The sequence below is a fragment of the Ambystoma mexicanum genome, chromosome 3q, assembly GCF_040938575.1.
Source record: "Ambystoma mexicanum isolate Mex_15411 chromosome 3q, UKY_AmexF1_1, whole genome shotgun sequence".
Taxonomy (NCBI): Eukaryota; Metazoa; Chordata; class Amphibia; order Caudata; family Ambystomatidae; genus Ambystoma; species Ambystoma mexicanum.
Window position 1 is genome coordinate 965,581,967 of NC_090926.1, and position 17,112 is coordinate 965,599,078.

A 17,112-nucleotide genomic window follows, 5' to 3' on the forward strand; every position below is an offset into this window, starting at 1 on the left:
TTGCCCCAGATGACATTTTGGACAGACGAAATTCTGTCTGCGGCTTGTACCCTCCCCTTGGCTATGGCTCCTGGGTTGGACGGCATAATGTTGGAATTCTACAAGGAGTTAGGACCGGAGGTTGTAAAGTATTTGGAGTGGTTTTGGGAAGAAGCTCTGGGCTCGGGACAGTTACCCCCCACGATGTGAGAAGCAGTGGTGACACTGATTCTAAAGGATGGGAAGGACCCACTGGAGTGTGCTGTCCGATATCCCTTATTAATTCAGATACCAACATCTTTGCCAAATAACTGGCGGATAGATTGCTTCCATTCATCCGGGTGTGATACACCCAGACCAATCGGCGTTCTTTCTGGGGCGATCCACTGCACTGAATCTCCGTTGTATGTTTGCTGTACTAGCCCAGATAGATCCCAAGGTGCAAGCAGTGGCAGCTCTCCTTGACATGGAAGTCATTTGACTCTGTTGAATGGGATTACCTCTTCGAGGTGTTGGACGCGGTTGGGGCCCCGGTGCAGTTTCTTGCAGCAGTGAGACTGCTGTACACTGGCACAACTGCTAGGATTGGCTTGTTTGGCAGGCATGCTGAGGGGTTCGCCCTGGTGCCCGCTGTCACTGTTACTCTACACTGGCAATATAAACCCCTGGCTGCCATGCTTAGGAAATTCCAGTCAGCACGCAGACTTGCGATGGGAGAGGCCAGGGAGGTGATATCTATGTACGCGGATGATGCAGTTTTGTATTTGAAATACCCGAGCAAGAACCTGCGTCTGCTATCGCAGGAGGTCGCAATTTTTGGCCGATTCTCGGGCCTCTGTGTTAACTGGTCTAAATCCATTATTTTCCTGCTGAATGAGGCTACGACCAAGCCAGTGGATATTGGCGGTTAGAGGTCGGAACAAGTCTGTTACTTATCTAGGGGTATGGTTCAGTAGAACCTCTCCATCGTTGCTGGAAGAGAATAACTTGAAGTACCTACAGGCCCTTAAAACCAAGGTAAATAAGTGGTGTACGCTACCACTGACTCTTCTGGGGCGAGTGTCCATTGCTAAAATGCTGGTAGTCCCTGAGCTGTTGTATATGTTTCAGGGTATCCCTGCGTGTGTGGTTGGGAGCAATATTTTCTACTGAATTAAAGACCACACTGGTGAAATTGGTGTGGCACCCGAAACCCCCACGAATTAGATGGCACACCTTCACTCTCCCGTGGTGGAATAGGGGCACCTGATATGGAGTTGTATGATCTGTCGGCGCAAGTGCACTTTGTTTCTTACTGGATGCCAGGATCGCCGACATTTGCGGATTGAAAAGTGCTCAATACGACCATTTGCGGCCCAGGGGGTGTTGGTGTTGAGGAAGGTGGAAGAAAAATATAAATTTGACCCAGTGGTGTGCTCATGGAACAGAATCCTCAAGAGACTAGGGTTGAATTTCCCATATGACCTGGGGCTGCAGCTCTGGAACATATTGCCTTCAGACCATCTGTGATGCAGCCTGATCCGAGAATGAGTATTTGTACCACAGGAGTTGTTCATGGCAAAGATGGGGGATAAACTTAGTACAAGGCTGCAATACTAACGGATGCGGGCCGCCTTCAATGCATGGTCCCTTATGTTCCACCCCCTGCCGCTACTGATTTTAAACTGTCTGCTTAATTCAGCCCCAGCTAGATGACTTGTCTCCACCATATGCAATCAGATACAGCGAGACTCCTCGTCAATGCCCTCGAAGTGCAGACAGCACTGGGAGAGAGATGCATGGTTCCCCTTTACAGACAAACAATGGGCAATGTTGTGTGAGGGTTCCCATAGCGCAGCGTTCAATACCCTCCTTCATTCAGCTTAAGACACTCCAAAGGGTATACCTTGCTCCGGCCCAAATGCAAATCTTCAACCTCAGTGTTCCGAGGTTTGGCGCGCACCCGGCCGACTTGCTCCACCTGCTGTGGTCCTGTCCCCAATTGCAAGATTTCGGGGCGGTGGTGACAGGTGTTCTCCTGTATGCTGGGGTGCGATGTGCCTTGTGAACTATTGTGCTGTATGTTTGGGTGGCTTCCCACTGTACCGGGCCTGGGCCGAATGTTACAAACTACTTGCATGATAGTGGCCCGGAGATGTATATTGATGAAGTGGACCGGTCGGGCCCCCCTACCGCTCGGGCCTGGCTGACTGAACTGATCTGGCTGAAGGAAATGGATGGGGAGTACGGGGCACTGTGTGGGCCATGGGCTCGCCCCAAAAATATATGGGGGCCCCTGGTGTCTTACCTCCTGAGTCAGTGTCCGGATGCAGGAGCGATAGGAGCGGAGGCTGTACTCTAAGCAGTGTTATAATTGAGCCTGCGACCTGCTCCTCACCACATAAAAATTGTTTTTCCGAAATGCTGTTGTATCCAGCTACTGAAGGTTGTATTATTCGACTGTGACCACCACTTGGCATTACTGTAATGTCTGTTTGTGTGAGGCGTGAATCTCCCTTAATAATTTTTTTTTTTTAAATGCAAGAAATTCAGAGACAGTCTCTCAGTACTAACAAGGCATAAAATAAGCAGTGTTGAATATCAATTTTTGCTATGTAATTCTGTAGGTTTGCTAATCAAATGAACACTTGTGTAGCAAATTTTGCTATTTAAGTTGCCCTCTTCAATGAAAGCACAGCTCACCCTGCATTCCTTTCTCGCCCTCGGTGCTCTCTTCGCCCTCTTTTCTATATTCACTTCAAGTACTAATGGAGGGAAAGTGCAGCAGTAATCATCTCCTCCACTACAGGCATTTGTAGGAGTGCTAGGCATGCAATTATTTTTCAAATCATTGCAAACCAGAAGTAATCTGGATGATATTCTTATTAAGCTTTCTATATACTGTCTGGCAAAGACCAGTATGTGTCACCTTTATATCTTTTAAAAAGACAGTCATGCAATTCCATTCCTAAAGTGTAAGTTGTTACATAACTCATAATGACAGTATTAATACTGTAAAACACTGCATCATCTCCATGCTTTACAGTAAAGTTTAGGTTAGTGTATCATTTCATAGTGTCAACTATATTTCGTTTTGTTAAGATGCATCATGTCGACTAGTGGACTTTTGAAAATGTACATGATCACATGATCAAATGATTTTGATGGCAAACATAGTTCTGTAACCTGCAGGTTACATACATCTTGCAACTGGTGCTCAACCCATGATCGAAACCTATTCCACATTCTATATTATCACCCTGTTGCTTTATATCACGTACTCTGGGTGGAAGCAGTGTGCCAAACAAAAAGCCTGTTCGTAGTGACTTGCACCATTTTACAAAAAACACATTTAAAATGTGTTGTCCACCGTTGCTAAGGTAGAATGCATTTCTCTTAGGTTGGAAAGGTAAAGTTACCCGACATGCAGGTCTAGCTGAAGTTTGAAGAATTTGCAATGGTCCAACTCCTCACAATAATGTCTTATTTTAGCGCTATGCAAAACTGCTGTATTTTTGGTCATTTCATGTCTTTGGTACAAATAATCACTATTGACATTAATATTGGTACAACATTGCTAATCAAATGGGTCAGTTTGCTTGTCAAAAACATTTTAATTAGCAAACTCTGCTAATCCATTTTTGAAAACTAATTCATGCCTTGACTAACCGTCTTGGGGACATCTCACTTTCACCATAAGAATGAGCAAACAAGCAAAAAGAAGTAAAGCAGAATGCTTTTCCTAACCTCCAAAAAGCCAGGACCGGGTTCAAAACAAGCAAAAAGAAAGGGTGTCTCGGAAGTCTATGGGAGGAAAGCCACAAAAAGAAAATGTTTCCTGCCCGTATCGGATCCGTAAGAAGGTTAAGTGAATTGCTGTGATATTTCAAAATCATTACATGTACTCGGACTCAAATACAGGTAAACAAAACTCCTACCTCTCTCTTTTTTGGGATCGATGGTTCAGTAACCTTCTGGAGTAGTGGGAAAATACCTAGAAACCCCTCCACCATCCGACTTCGGAGAGTCCGACAGTGGTGGAGCCTCCAGGGAAAAACCCCTTACGGGGGAAAAAACCCTGTGAAGGGCTGCTAGAGAGCGTAGTTTCCTGAAGGGTGCTCCCTGAAGGTGTTTCTGGTGGAGAATAATCGGCTCCTTCGATTGAACTTCCCAATCTCCTCCATGCTCTAAGTGCTAGGCGCAAGTAGACACAGAGAGGAATTAATGACACGAAGGATAGATGTTACAGACCCAAAGAAAGGATAAAAGGCTTACCCTAGGAACACCTAAATCAGGCCCGGAAGACCGGAGGGTTAGGTTCCTGGATGGCAGTTTTGGAGACCACAGGGGGGAATAGTTGCAAGGCCTAACAAAGTGTAAAGAAAATTAGACTTTCCCCTCCCAATCCTGATCTTGTTAACTGAGAAGGAAAGTAATTTGGCTTACCTCCTGAAGGAGAGACTGTCCCCAAGCTAGTACTGGGAAGAAGTAGGCAGCGTAATGGCCCGTGTAAAGAGATGAAGGAATCCTAAAGAAAGGAGATTGTGATGAATGGAAAAATCCTGGGTAAAGCAAAGGAAATGCCACTGAAGGAAATCTGACTTCTATATCAAAGATTGTACCAAGACCTGCGTCCTAGAATCCTTGGAAGAAGGATCGTCTTGTAAAGACAGGGACTCCTCGGATTCCACAGAAAGCAGAGAAGAAGGCGGAGGAACTAAGCCGCAACCAGAGTGCCTAAAGCGAACGGTAAGGGAGTTTCAATAATAAGTATGAGCAGAGAAACAGACACAGGATAACCACTTAGCTGTACGAGGAAAGAAGTGGTAAGGCTGCAGGTACGAGAGCGTACTTACGTCTGCGAAGCGCGGCTGGACTCTGGAAAGAGATTAGCAACGCGCCGATGTGCAAGTGCTGGATACGGAAGTACTGCTCGCCAGTCTGGGGGCGTGGCTACAGTCTCTTCCTCATGTGGCCCATCGGCTATACCGTAACTTGCCGCAGTGGGATTCTCCATGTTGGATTAGTAAAATGGACGCCGTACATCTCGTCCGTTGTCCCAAGGTTTGTGTATTCCACGAACCATCACAATTGCAGGATTTATCAGTGAAGGAACACAACGGTAAGGTAGCCTTTAGGCTGACGTTTTCATGTCCATTGAGTTTCTATTGTTTTCTATGGACCACAATCTAATTCTGAAAGAATTTAACACATACTAGCTGTAGCACACAGCACAGCTGTCATGTTTTACATGGATATAACAAAACCCAACAGACCAATCCAATTTCTTATGGCATTTGGGATTGTAGAAAAGGAATATCCAATCAGCAAAGCTCAATAATCACAATCGATATTGCACTGCATTCAAGAATTCTATAAATTAACAACCACAAGCCAACAGACCAAAAGCTTGATCAGCAAGAGCTGCAGGTCCTACCATTTGTTTTCTGGTAAATATTCCACTTAATATACAAGGTTGCAACATGGATTTCTGTGGATACTTTCACAGAACAGTACAACGATAATCAAGAATGTTTTCAAGTGTTCCCAGCAGTAAGCAATCTGTTTATCCTTGTGTATTTCACACCCACTACCAAAATGAAATTCTGCTTGGTGATCTCTAGATAGCATATGAATATAAAACAAACAAGCTGGACATTATAAAATTAGCTTGTCAGTAAAACTCCTTTTGGAGCTTCTTCTCTTTTAGACCTACACGTACCCTGCCCAACCTCCCTTCAAGTGGATTGAGTTCAAGGAAAGTGGAATTTCTTGAACATTCTATGATATAAATTGGTCTGGGTCTTATTACTTGTAAGGTATGATATTAAATATTTAGTAGTAGTCATTTTGCAGATATTTGTAACGACGTATGGATACGTGTGAAAGTTTATATTTGAAAACGTATCTACATATAGATGAAAATAAAAAGGATTTTGTCACGGGAAGTAATAGAGAAGGCGGCCCAAGAGGACTCGCAAGCCATAATCGGTATGACTTACCAGCTTGGTGACTAGCTTTTGTGGAGCGGTACGTGATAAAAGATCTTCCTGTTGCTCAATAGGTTTAGCCTAGTAGTGATGACACATTGGTGGTTCAGTTCGCTGTCAAAGACAACCACCCAAGATGGTATGGATTGCCGGGATAGGATATAAGTGAAAGGCAGTGGGGTTGGGCATTCTGGGCTACAGATAGATTACTTTTGTCTTTGAGGGGTCCGTTGGAGGATGGCAACGTTCAGCCCTTCGGCACTTCCCTAAGAGCCAGTTCGAGTCCAGAGGAGAGTGTCCCTGTTAAGGCAGTAAATGAGAGAGGAGGTGCAAGGCTAAATGGTAGCAGGCTAAGGACAGAATCTTCAGTCGGGAATGCCCCCAATAGATGAGCGGTGGCTGAAGTCTGTGTTCTAGGTGATGCAAAAGGATCCAGACAATTGGAGTGTTCGAAGTTAGAGGGTCATAAGGAGGGAAGGGTGGTCCAGTGTCAAAGCATACAGAAGGGTTGATGAAGATATAGAAAAGTTAGAATGGGTACCCATACCATACATCAAATGGTACAACATGTGTTTCTATTTGTTTTTAGAGCAATTTCTTTTAATTTCATTTATTAAAAAATTAAACGGACTCATTTATCAACAGGAGCCGGTAGGCTGCTTTGACTAGCAGAATGGACTTTTGAAAAACATATGGCAGAGAGAGGGATCAGGCCTAGTTTCTTTTATCTTGATTGTGAACCACAGATGTCATGCAACAGCACATGATCGTAGGAGCCTATTCACAAAGATCCAGCCATAATTCACTGTCTTATCATAACCGGGCACACCTGTGCAGGGACTAAACTTCAAAGGGTTGCATTTATCCTCCCCTCAAATTCAGGGTGGGGTCAACGCACTGCTGGGATGGGGCAGGTCTAGGAGCCCAGTCGGATCCAGCCAACCCCCTAGTGGGGGAGCCAGTCAGTCACTATTGCCCCGATCACCTTACTACCTACACTATAAAAGACGGGAGTGCTCCGCTAGCTTTGTCGAGGCTAGAATGGCATTCCAGTGGGGAAGAGTGTGTGAGAAGAGCAGGTGTAAAAACAAGAGCCGGTGGAAGTTGCAAGAGCTGTATCCAGTATAAGGAACAGGGGGCATTGTGGGGACCTCCACGATGCTGAGCTGAGCGTATTTGAATAATTCGGGCTAAGGCAAAGGGCCTGTTGTGGATATGGAGACAGACTCTGGCAACGGCCAGATAGTCGTAGGATTGCTGATGTGAGTAATAGGCGCATTATGCCCTAGAAGGTTGCTAAAACGTGTCTGGGGCGCTATAATCACCTACAACCAAAATGGTAAGGCCAGAAAAACAGGGAGCGGTTCAGAGTAGCGTGAGAGTAAGCAGGCCAATCCTAAGACATGACAGTAAGTACTCGCCGAAGCAGGTATGAGGCGTCCTACTGAGAAATACATGGGAAGGGAGGTGAAATACCTACTCTGTTTCCCTGGCGACGCAGCCATGCTACAGAGACTCCTAGATCAGGAGGGAGAACTGTGCACCTGCCCACTGCGTACCCTTGAAGACACAAGGGGTTCAATGACTGCTGGAGGCCATACCACTGGTACAGGAGCCAGCACAGCTAAGACAAGAACATCGAACTATGACCAGGTCTAGGAGGAACCAGGCCCACTAAGACTACAATAAGTACGTAAAGACAACTCCCTGAGACTGACACTTTGTTTGGCACTGTCCTCAGGGGAACTTGGGAACCCTTCTTTCCAGAATAGGCTTGTCTTTTGGATTTAAGACCCTAGGTTCTGCCAAAGAGTGCAGGGAAGACACCATCTTGTTTAACCTATGTTGATACAGTTTCCATTTTTCTGTTGTATAGGAGGTCCCAAATATAGCCTGCACGCTAGTCGCCCATTTTGAAGTACCAAGAACGTTCACGCCAAGATATGTGACGTATGATGAGCAAATAAACCAGCATAGAGCCCCTTTAGGGCTCTGCCCAGTGCCCATCAGAAAAGCAATACCTATTGAAGTACCAATAACCAGACAACCATGGACATTAAGGTATCCATTGAGAAAACCCTACCAGCAAATGACACGAAATGAAGATTGCTTAAACACTGTCCCAGAAGAAACTCAACAGGCCTTAATTGAAGACGAATGGTGACGCCACGAGGGCCCGGAAAGACTCACAATTGAAAGAAACGACAATCAAAAGATAACACACAGAGACGAAACGTCATGAATAAGGACATCATGAATTTAGGAGAGACGATGTTGAAATATAAAGAAACTTAAACTGTTAAGCAGGATGAAGCTATTCAACCAGCTAACGCCTGTATATATACTTATAACCGCAAGAAGCTAAGAGAACAGTGCAGCTTGCTATGCTTAGAAGAATAGAGCGGCAAGCGCCACCTATATATCTGCCTCAACAAAGCACACTATATAAGTGCGAGTCCACTTTACACAAAAGCAGAATTAACTCAGGTTACTAGAGGTCAAACAGGACAGGATTCGTACTCCAGCTAAAGCGATAAGAGACAGCGGAATCGAAACTCAGCAAGAGCAGCTCGTGCCTGGGAAGTCGAGTTCAGACCAAGAGAGGGAGGCGGACAGTAGCTTCGAAGAATCGAAACCTAAGAACAGAGCAGCCTGCCCCGTGAAGGTCGAGATAAGGAGGCCCAGGCAGGTGGCAAGCCGAATAAAGAATTAAATGCACAAATAGAAGGAAAAACCAGGCAGATTCATGGTGTGGTAGCACGTGACCTGCCAAGCGAGAAGAGGCACCTACGCCTGGGCATCTCCCAAACAGAAGATACCATAACTTTTCCTGACAAGAAGCTACAGTTTTGAGGCCGACCACAGCCAACTAATTGACACATAGCACTAAAGTAATGATTGATGCAAGGGAGGCCGGGTGAATCTTGGGGCATCCTGCACCTGGCCGACTATTCTGCATTCTGCTAATTAAAGTGGAGATTTATGCATGGGGTTGAGCCAACCCAATCATAGTGGACCAAATAATCTAGGGTCCTATAGATAGTAGAACCAATGGGACGCCGTACTTTTAGTGACATCCACTGTAGTCATTTTGAAGGAAGGGCGTAGACGCCCACCTGATAGTGTTTATCCAATCCTCACACTCAGTTACCATATACAGATATAGCTCCTATATTTAAGTTACCTTTTCCAACCAATAGAATTGCATGACAAACTTTTGAGTGTTACACGTCGATGATGAATTTTGGGTATAACTGTTACTGTTTGCATGAAGTCGTTGGGAGTTGAAGCGAGACGGGCTATCGCATCACTGTTTATTTCCATGTTTCCCCGGTTTTTGTACTTGTCATTAAACGGACTCCCCTTTGCCAAACCATTGAGTTGTCCTTATTGATTGGTGTTGGAGTAAAGAAATCCTACACCCCATCCACCTCAAGGTGCAGCTATCTCGTCTTAAAGTACTACAGAGCAAGCTCTGACTCTATGGGCCGGTCAGGGGTTTTTCGCTCTCCCAGTACACTGTTGTGTAAGGAACCACCAAGGTCTCATAGGTTCTGCCTACCCATCCTAAAATCCCATCTGCTTGGGTGCCCTAGCCTGCAAGCTGTGGGCAGATAGCACTTTGGCAAGGAGAGTCCCTAATACTTATGTTTACTACTCTGTTGCCCAGATAGGCTTTCTATTTCATTGTTGTATGAGGTGTGCAGCAGCCTGATGTGTATAAATCTGTGTGTGAACTCTAAAATATGCTCTCAGGGTGTTTGTTCTGTTGCCCTCTCTTTGTGGAAAGACTTATTATGTGTCCCTTTTGATAACATTAACAGAAATATGATTTACTCTCCTATATTTTCTGAGGGGATGTATTTTTAGGGTAATATTAACCCTCAGAACCATTCATGGTAGTGGGACAATAGTGAGAGGTCGGAGCCATTTCATTGGAGATGGCAGCTTTAGAGGCCTGATTGAAAGGGGGTTGCAGAGGCTATTATCTTTCAAGTCATTGTTGATCCGGTATTTTAGAGTAGCAGGGTGATAATGGAGTCTGGGTTATGGTTGGCAGGCCTAGAATTGTGGCTAAAAGTGAAGAATAACTCATTATAGAGGAAAGGTTGAAGATGAAATGGTGACGCCAGTAATGGGTGCCATTTCTTTTATAGTTGGTAGAGCAAAGGAGTCCAGTTGTCTAAATAAAGGTAACCATCTCAGCTGGTGGGGGAGAAAAAGCAAAGGAAGGTTAGAGTAGAGGAGAAAAGGCGAGGAGAGCAGGGCTTTCACGGTGTTATAGACTTTAAGGTGTTGTAGGTGAGGCATTTAAATGGGGACAGCATTGCTTAGAGGGTAGACAAAGGTTTACAGTAGTGTGATTGGGAATAATTCTAAATAATCAATAAGGGTAGAAAAGTAACGAGACCTGGCATCGTACAGACCTGCAGGAAGTGCTAGGCGGGAATTCCTTTAGTCCTTTAAGAGTGGAAAGAAACAGGATTTGCAATGGCACTGTGTGTGTAAGTGCATGGTCTTAAGCGGATGATTCACTGGTGATCCATGGCTGTGAACAGTGGATGCAGGGAGTAAAGGTGTGGTGGGATTATGATGATAGAATAGGGAATATGAGGTCCTGGTCAGTGAAGGAGGCAAGAGAACCTTGAGCAAGGTGGGGAGGATCTCCAACGGGTCTGGTTTAAAGTTGCATTTTGGAGAGAGGAGGAGAAACAGATACATTGAGTGGGGAAGGAGAAAGTAGTCAGATCAATCAATATAAAGGAGAGCTAAAGAGTTGCCTTGAGCGTGAGTAGGGTAGGTTCTGTAAGGAGGGCAGAGAAAGGTTCAATAGAAGATTTGTCTTCGAGTTTGTGAGAGCTGGGCATTTGTGAGGTTGAAGGTTCTATGAGAGCAATAGGGGGTGTTAGTAGGAAGGGGCCCAAGTTGGGGAAGAATGAGGGGCCTGTAGATTTGGATTATTTTGATTGAAAATGCTGCCACCCACTGCTTGCTCCCGCCCAAAGAAGAGTGGGAGACAGTCTGTTAGCAGAGGTGGGCAGAGGTGTTTATTGATCATTAATTCTTCTCCACTTTTTTGTGACCTGGGGGAGCTTGAACAAAGGTAACAGTTGGTGCATAGGGCAGCAAGTGTAGCAGATTAATTACGATCATTCCAGGGCAGGAGTAAAGAAGTTCTGTTAGGATGTGATTTGAAATTCCATGAAATGAGGCATGATGGTTGTTTTGACAATTCAACTGTAGAAGTTTAATAGTCTTACTGCCAGATTGGCTCCCTCCCAGAGTAGATGGCAACACCAGTCTGATCTTGGGTATGCTGTGTATATTGGAGGCTCTTTTTAGGGAGATTCATCATGTTAATGCTTCATCCCCTCTCCCAGTGTGACCCCCAGCACTTTTTGCTGTACTTCTGGACCTTTTTCTGAAATACTGAATGAGTGGAGCCTTTTTTTTTGAAAATCAATTTTATTAAGTTTCCTTGGTGCATAACGAGGTTACATTCTTGCATTGCATTTATTAATGTGAGTTAACATAAAGAGAAAACCAGACGAAACACACCCCATGCCCCCCCCCTCCCTCTCCCTCCCCCCACCCCCCTTCAGTTCGCGCTTACATAGCCTTGATAAACACTTGCACAACGGGCTCTCTTAATGATGGAGGCGTCAATACAATATGCGTGTGGCACGCCAAAGTCATATGGGCCAAACGAGTTCAGTTCTCAGCCGGGTCCTTGGCCCATGGTCCCACATCCGTGGGGAGGAGGGGAATCCCTCAGCTCAGTCTTCAGGACCTAGACCACTCGGCCGTACTTATCAAAGAAGGGGAGCCAAATTTCCTCGATACTGGACTTAGACTCATCGAGCAGGTGTGTGAGGAACTCCATGTCGTAGATGGCCCTTACTTTGGTCACCCAGGTTTTTTCCCCTGGCATTCTCGGGTGTTTCCATTTCTGCGCTAGACAGCATCTAGCTGCTACCAGCATCACCTGGAGCATGTGATCATGAGTGTTACCCCGGTCCTCTTCGTTACTAATCCCGAAGAGGAAGAGCCACGGGCAGGATACTCGTTCTATCCCATCTACCCCTTTGATCCAGGTCCGCACCTTGTCCCAGTATTTCTGGACCACTGGGCATCCCCACCACATGTGGATATAGTCACCTCTCTCTGTCCTACATTTCCAACAGTGTGGGTCATATCCTGGACGCATTTTGGCTATTCTTTGCGGGGGGTAGTGCCATCTATGTAATATCTTGAGGGCCTGATGGCGATATTGGAGGGAGGATGTGGATCGATTGGCCCGTCTACACATCTCTGTCCATCTCTCGTCATCAATTTCCTCGCCCAGGTCCCTACCCCATTGTATGCGTGCTGGTGGCGGGTCTCGGGGGATGGAGAACAGAAAGAGCTTGTAGAGTGGAGCCTTTTACCACTCATTCAGTCTAATGGGCTCTTTCTGTTGTGTGTTGTAACGGTCCTATGGAGTCTACTTTTCTCCATACCTCTTTAAGGCATCTGTATTTTACTATTGCAGCACCAGATCCTTGTGGGCAGTGTTGCTGGGTACCCTTTGGGTTCTCATTAGAGATTCAGTTCGAGGGGATTGTGTCCTCCGACGTATTCCACATCTATGACAGGTAATGATCACAGCTGTGCTGCTTCGGAACATTTTCGGCAGAGTGTGTCCTGCGTCAATGACGTCGATATGTTAATCCTCGAGGGCCTCCGTCGAGGGTCCACGTCACCGGATGTTATATATAGGACGCCCGTAGCCTCAATTCCGTTTTTTCCGCAAACGTGTTTGCTTCGGAATCTCGGCACGCTCGATTCTTCTCTTCGATAGCGATGTCTTCTTCTTCTACTACCCCCAAGTCGGGCTTTAAAAAATGTCGGGACTGCGGTTCGAAGATGTCCATCACGGACCCGCACGACATCTGCCTCTGGTGCCTCGGCGAAAGCCACGCCACCGACGACTGCGATGATTGCCAGTCCCTGAAGTCTAAGGCCTTGCGGGAACGTAAGAAGAAATTAAAGGTAGGTAGGGTGTCTAAGCCCCATGTCCGCTGGGCTTTCGACCGATGACTCGAGGGGCGACTCTCCGCATCGGCGAAAGTCCAGGGGGTCTCGGAGTGTCCCGCCATTCCCCTGCCTCGTCGAGGCCTTCTAGGAAGCGCTGTCATCGGTCGTCTTCCCCATCATCGTCGGAGGGCTCCTGCAGACGGTTGACTTGTCCCACCAAGTCTTCGTTGCAGGCAGAATGGGATGCATTCAGCCAGCAGATGATGGCGATTTTCGAATCGCAAGGCACAGTTCCGGCCGCGCCTTCATAAGAAGCTGGAAGGGAACAGGCTCGGTCCACCACTCGCACGCTTTCGGGCTCGGGCGGTCGGCGCAATCATCAGGAGCCGTCGAGTTCCCATTCGGACAAGGGACATCGCCATAGCCGTGCCAGGTCCCAGTCCTTGACGCCATCAAGACCGTCGGAACCTGTGAAGCCTTCGAAGAAGGAGTCTACGCCATCGGCGCAGTGTCCGTTGAGGGGCTCCCTCAAGGCTCTGCCGTCGAAGAAGCCATCAGCGCTGTGTCCATCAAGGGACGCTCTGGGGGCTCCGCCCTCGAAGTCATTAACGCCGTCGGCACCACGTTAAACGCCAATTCCCTCGACGCAGTTTGTGGAGGATTTGCCGGAGGTGCCCCGGAGGGCGGTCAAAGTTCTGAGGAAGGCTCTCAGTAAGTCTGTGAGGCCTGTTTTTGAGCCCTACTCTGTTCCTCCTCCCAGATTGGATTTGTTCCAACCTTTGGAGTATATTTCAGAGGTGGAGGAAGGGTCTGATAATGAGATGGTTGTGCCTCCTGATGTCCTTGGTGACCTTTTGTCGGGGCACAGTCAGATGGAGGAACTCCGTCAGTCCTTGCATGACACCAGTGGTCTTGACACCTCTCCGGAGGTGGAGTTTGGCAGGCCTGAGCCTGGGACACATGCCGAACCCTCTATAGGCGTTTCATGTCAAGGGTGACTGAATACTTGGTGGTCTGCTCCACCTGTTGATTTTGGTCAGGATGATCTGACGGGCATCCTGGACCAAGGTCCACACACTGACCCGGTGTTGCCATTTCACATAGCTTTGCAAAGAAGGGTGGCAGCGGCTTGGACCAACAGATCCAGGTCCCCTCCCATATCACCCCGGTCAGGGGGCATTTAACATCTTTCCTCACGGCATGGGAGGGGATACCTTCAGACCAGTGGGTTATAAAGACGGTCGCCCACGGGTACTGTGTGGAATTCGCCCGACCACCACAGTTCAGAACGGCACGCTCACGCCGCATCTCACCGGACCATCTGCAGATCCTGAATGAAGAGGTGGAAGCGCTGCTGGGAAAGGACGCCATAGAAGCCGTCCCTATTCTTCAGGTAAACGAGGGTATTTATTCAGTGTTCTTCCTTGTACTCAAAAAGGACCTCACCATGCGCCCTGTTCTAGACCTGCACCCAGCAAACAAGTTTATAAAACCTCAAAAGTTTTGTATGGTAACGCTACAGGAGGTGATCCCACTGCTGAAACAGGGGTACCACATGGCAACATTGGAGATGAAAGATGCATACTTCAATGTTGCCAGCGCACAGGAAATATCTAAGGTTCATGATAGAGGACAGGCATTACCAATTCAAAGTGCCCCCCTTCGGCATCGCCTCGGCGCCAAGGGTGTTTACAAAAGACCTGGCAGTAGTGGCAGCACACCTGCACAGACTGTCCGTCCCGGTTTACCCTTACCTCGACGACTGGCTCATAACAGGGGACTCTTACGACGCATGCTTTTTGAACACCCAGAAGACCATAGACCTTCTGTTCAGTCTAGGATTCTCAATCAACTAGAAAAAATCCAGTCTAGGCCCCAGTCAAGTAAAACAATTTGTGGGGGCTCTAATCCGGACGAAGGAGAGCCTCGTCTTGCCCTCCAACGAGAGGGTTCAGAACATGCTTTTTCAGATCCCTCAATATGTCGCCAGTCGGGAGGTGACGGTACGCAAAGCCATGCGCTTGCTAAGTATGATGGCATCATGTATGTACTTGGTTCCCCACGTGCGACTGCACTTGCTTCCCATGCAAGAGTGGCTCAACAGCCAGTGGTGTCAGGCCAGCGGACAATGGGAAGATCTGGTAGTTGTCTCGCCAGCCCTCGTTCTCTCTCTGTAGTGGTGGTTGAGGGAAAACCTCTTGAAGGGGAATACCTTCACCACCCCTGCAGTTGAAGCCACTCTCACGACAAACACATCCCTCACGGGGTGGGGGTCTCACCTGCTTCAGCAGATAGCGCATGGAGTGTGGCCCCCTCAAGTAGCATCCAACCATATAAATCTGCTAGAGCTATTAGCGGTATTCAAGACACTGAAGACATTTCAAACGTAACTAAAAGGGAAGACAGTGCTGGTTCTGACAGACAGCACTATAGCCATGTATTACTTGAACAAACAAGGGGGCACACACTCTCCAGGGCTATACAAGCTGTCCCAAAACATGTGGATGTGGATTCTCAAACACAGGATGTTCCTATTGTCCCAACACATTCCAGGAAAACTCAATCTTCTAGCGGACGTGCTCAGTAGAGATTTCCCACTGCCCATAGAATACGAATGGCGTCTTCACAAAGACATAGTCTCCAACGTCTTCGCAGAATGGGGCTTCCCAGAGATCGACCTGTTCGCAACTCAGAGAATGCCCAAGGCCAAGACTACGCCTCCAGGTATCCCCATAACCGCTCCAAGGGGAACGGACTCTGGATAACATGGTCAGGGAAATTTGTTTACGCTTTTCCCCCACGACTCCCCTACTCAACAAGACACTGCACAAGATGCACCAGGAACCAGTCACCATGATATTGGTAGCCCCCATGTGGGCACGCCAACCCTGGTTCGCTCATCTAATGGAAATGTCCCTCTCCCCACTAGTAAAACTACCCTGCCCGTACAACATGTTGTCTCAGGGCAGGGGGGAGGCCCCACACCCATGCCCACAAACTCTGAACTTAACAGCCTGGCTCCTGAGGTCATAGAGTTTGGACACCTTCAGCTCCCTCAGCTTCCGTGACAATGTCCATGCATCTCTAAGAAACCTAACACCCGCTATTGCTATTCCAGCAAATGGAAACGGTTTTCCATATGGTGTAATACCAAGGGCGTCAATCCCATTGATTGCTCCCCCACAACCCCTAACCCATTTGTTAGACACAGATTTGGTCTTCAATTCCCTAAAAGTTAATCTTGCTGCTCTCTCAGCCTACACCACGTCACAACCGAAGGTGTCATGGTGTAAAATACCGGTGATTAAAGCTTTTATGGAAGGGGTTAAGAGGATTCAGTCCCCACTCCCCCCCCACCCCCCCCCCACCCCCCATTTCTCACCCAGCTCCTGGATGGGATCTAAATGTGGTTTTAACCAGACTCATGGGATCTCCCTTGGAGCCAATGCATAAAGCAAGTCTATAAGACCTTACTTACAAGACGGCCTTTCTAGTGGCTATCACTTCTATTAGAAGAGTTGGCGAACTACAGGCCCTTTCTGTCCTAGTCCCTTTTGTTACAGTCCACAGGGATAAGGTAGTTCTGCACACTCATCCCAGATTTGCGCCTAAATTCATCTCGAAGTTCCATGTGAACCAATCGATTGAACTACCTACATTTTTTCCAGAATCCCACTAGCATGGCCGAAAGAAGCCTACACATACTAGATGTGCGCAGGGCAGTCATGATTTACCTGGAAAGAACAAAACCACTCAGGAAAACAAACCAATTTTTAGTTTCAGTGGCAGCTGGTAGAGAAGGGGATCCTGTCTCTAAATTAGCTATCTCAAGGTGGATTGTCAAATGCATCACACTATGTTACGCGCTTGCTAAGAGAGAATTGCCCTTCAAGCCTAGAGCAGGCTCTGCTCTGGGCACTGGGGCTTCCATAGCATTCATTGCAAATGTTCCCCTCGAGTCCATTTGCAAAACGGCAACCTGGAGTTCTGTACACACGTTTACAAAACACTATTGCCTAGACACTCATTCTAGATCTGATTCTCAGGTGGGACAAGCAGTACTAAGACATCTTTTCTCTACTGTTCCTTCTCACAACCCACCTCCAACTCCGGGTACTGCTCGCTAGTCTATGCACAGCATGTGATT

The 17,112-nt window shown here is 47.2% G+C and overlaps 1 protein-coding gene across 3 annotated transcripts in view; it reads left to right on the top strand.

Annotated features, from left to right (window-relative positions):
• The window catches only part of COG1 (component of oligomeric golgi complex 1), a 311,531-nt gene that overhangs the window by 282,121 nt on the left and 12,298 nt on the right, over positions 1-17,112 (top strand). The gene's annotated exons all lie outside the window — the stretch shown is intronic.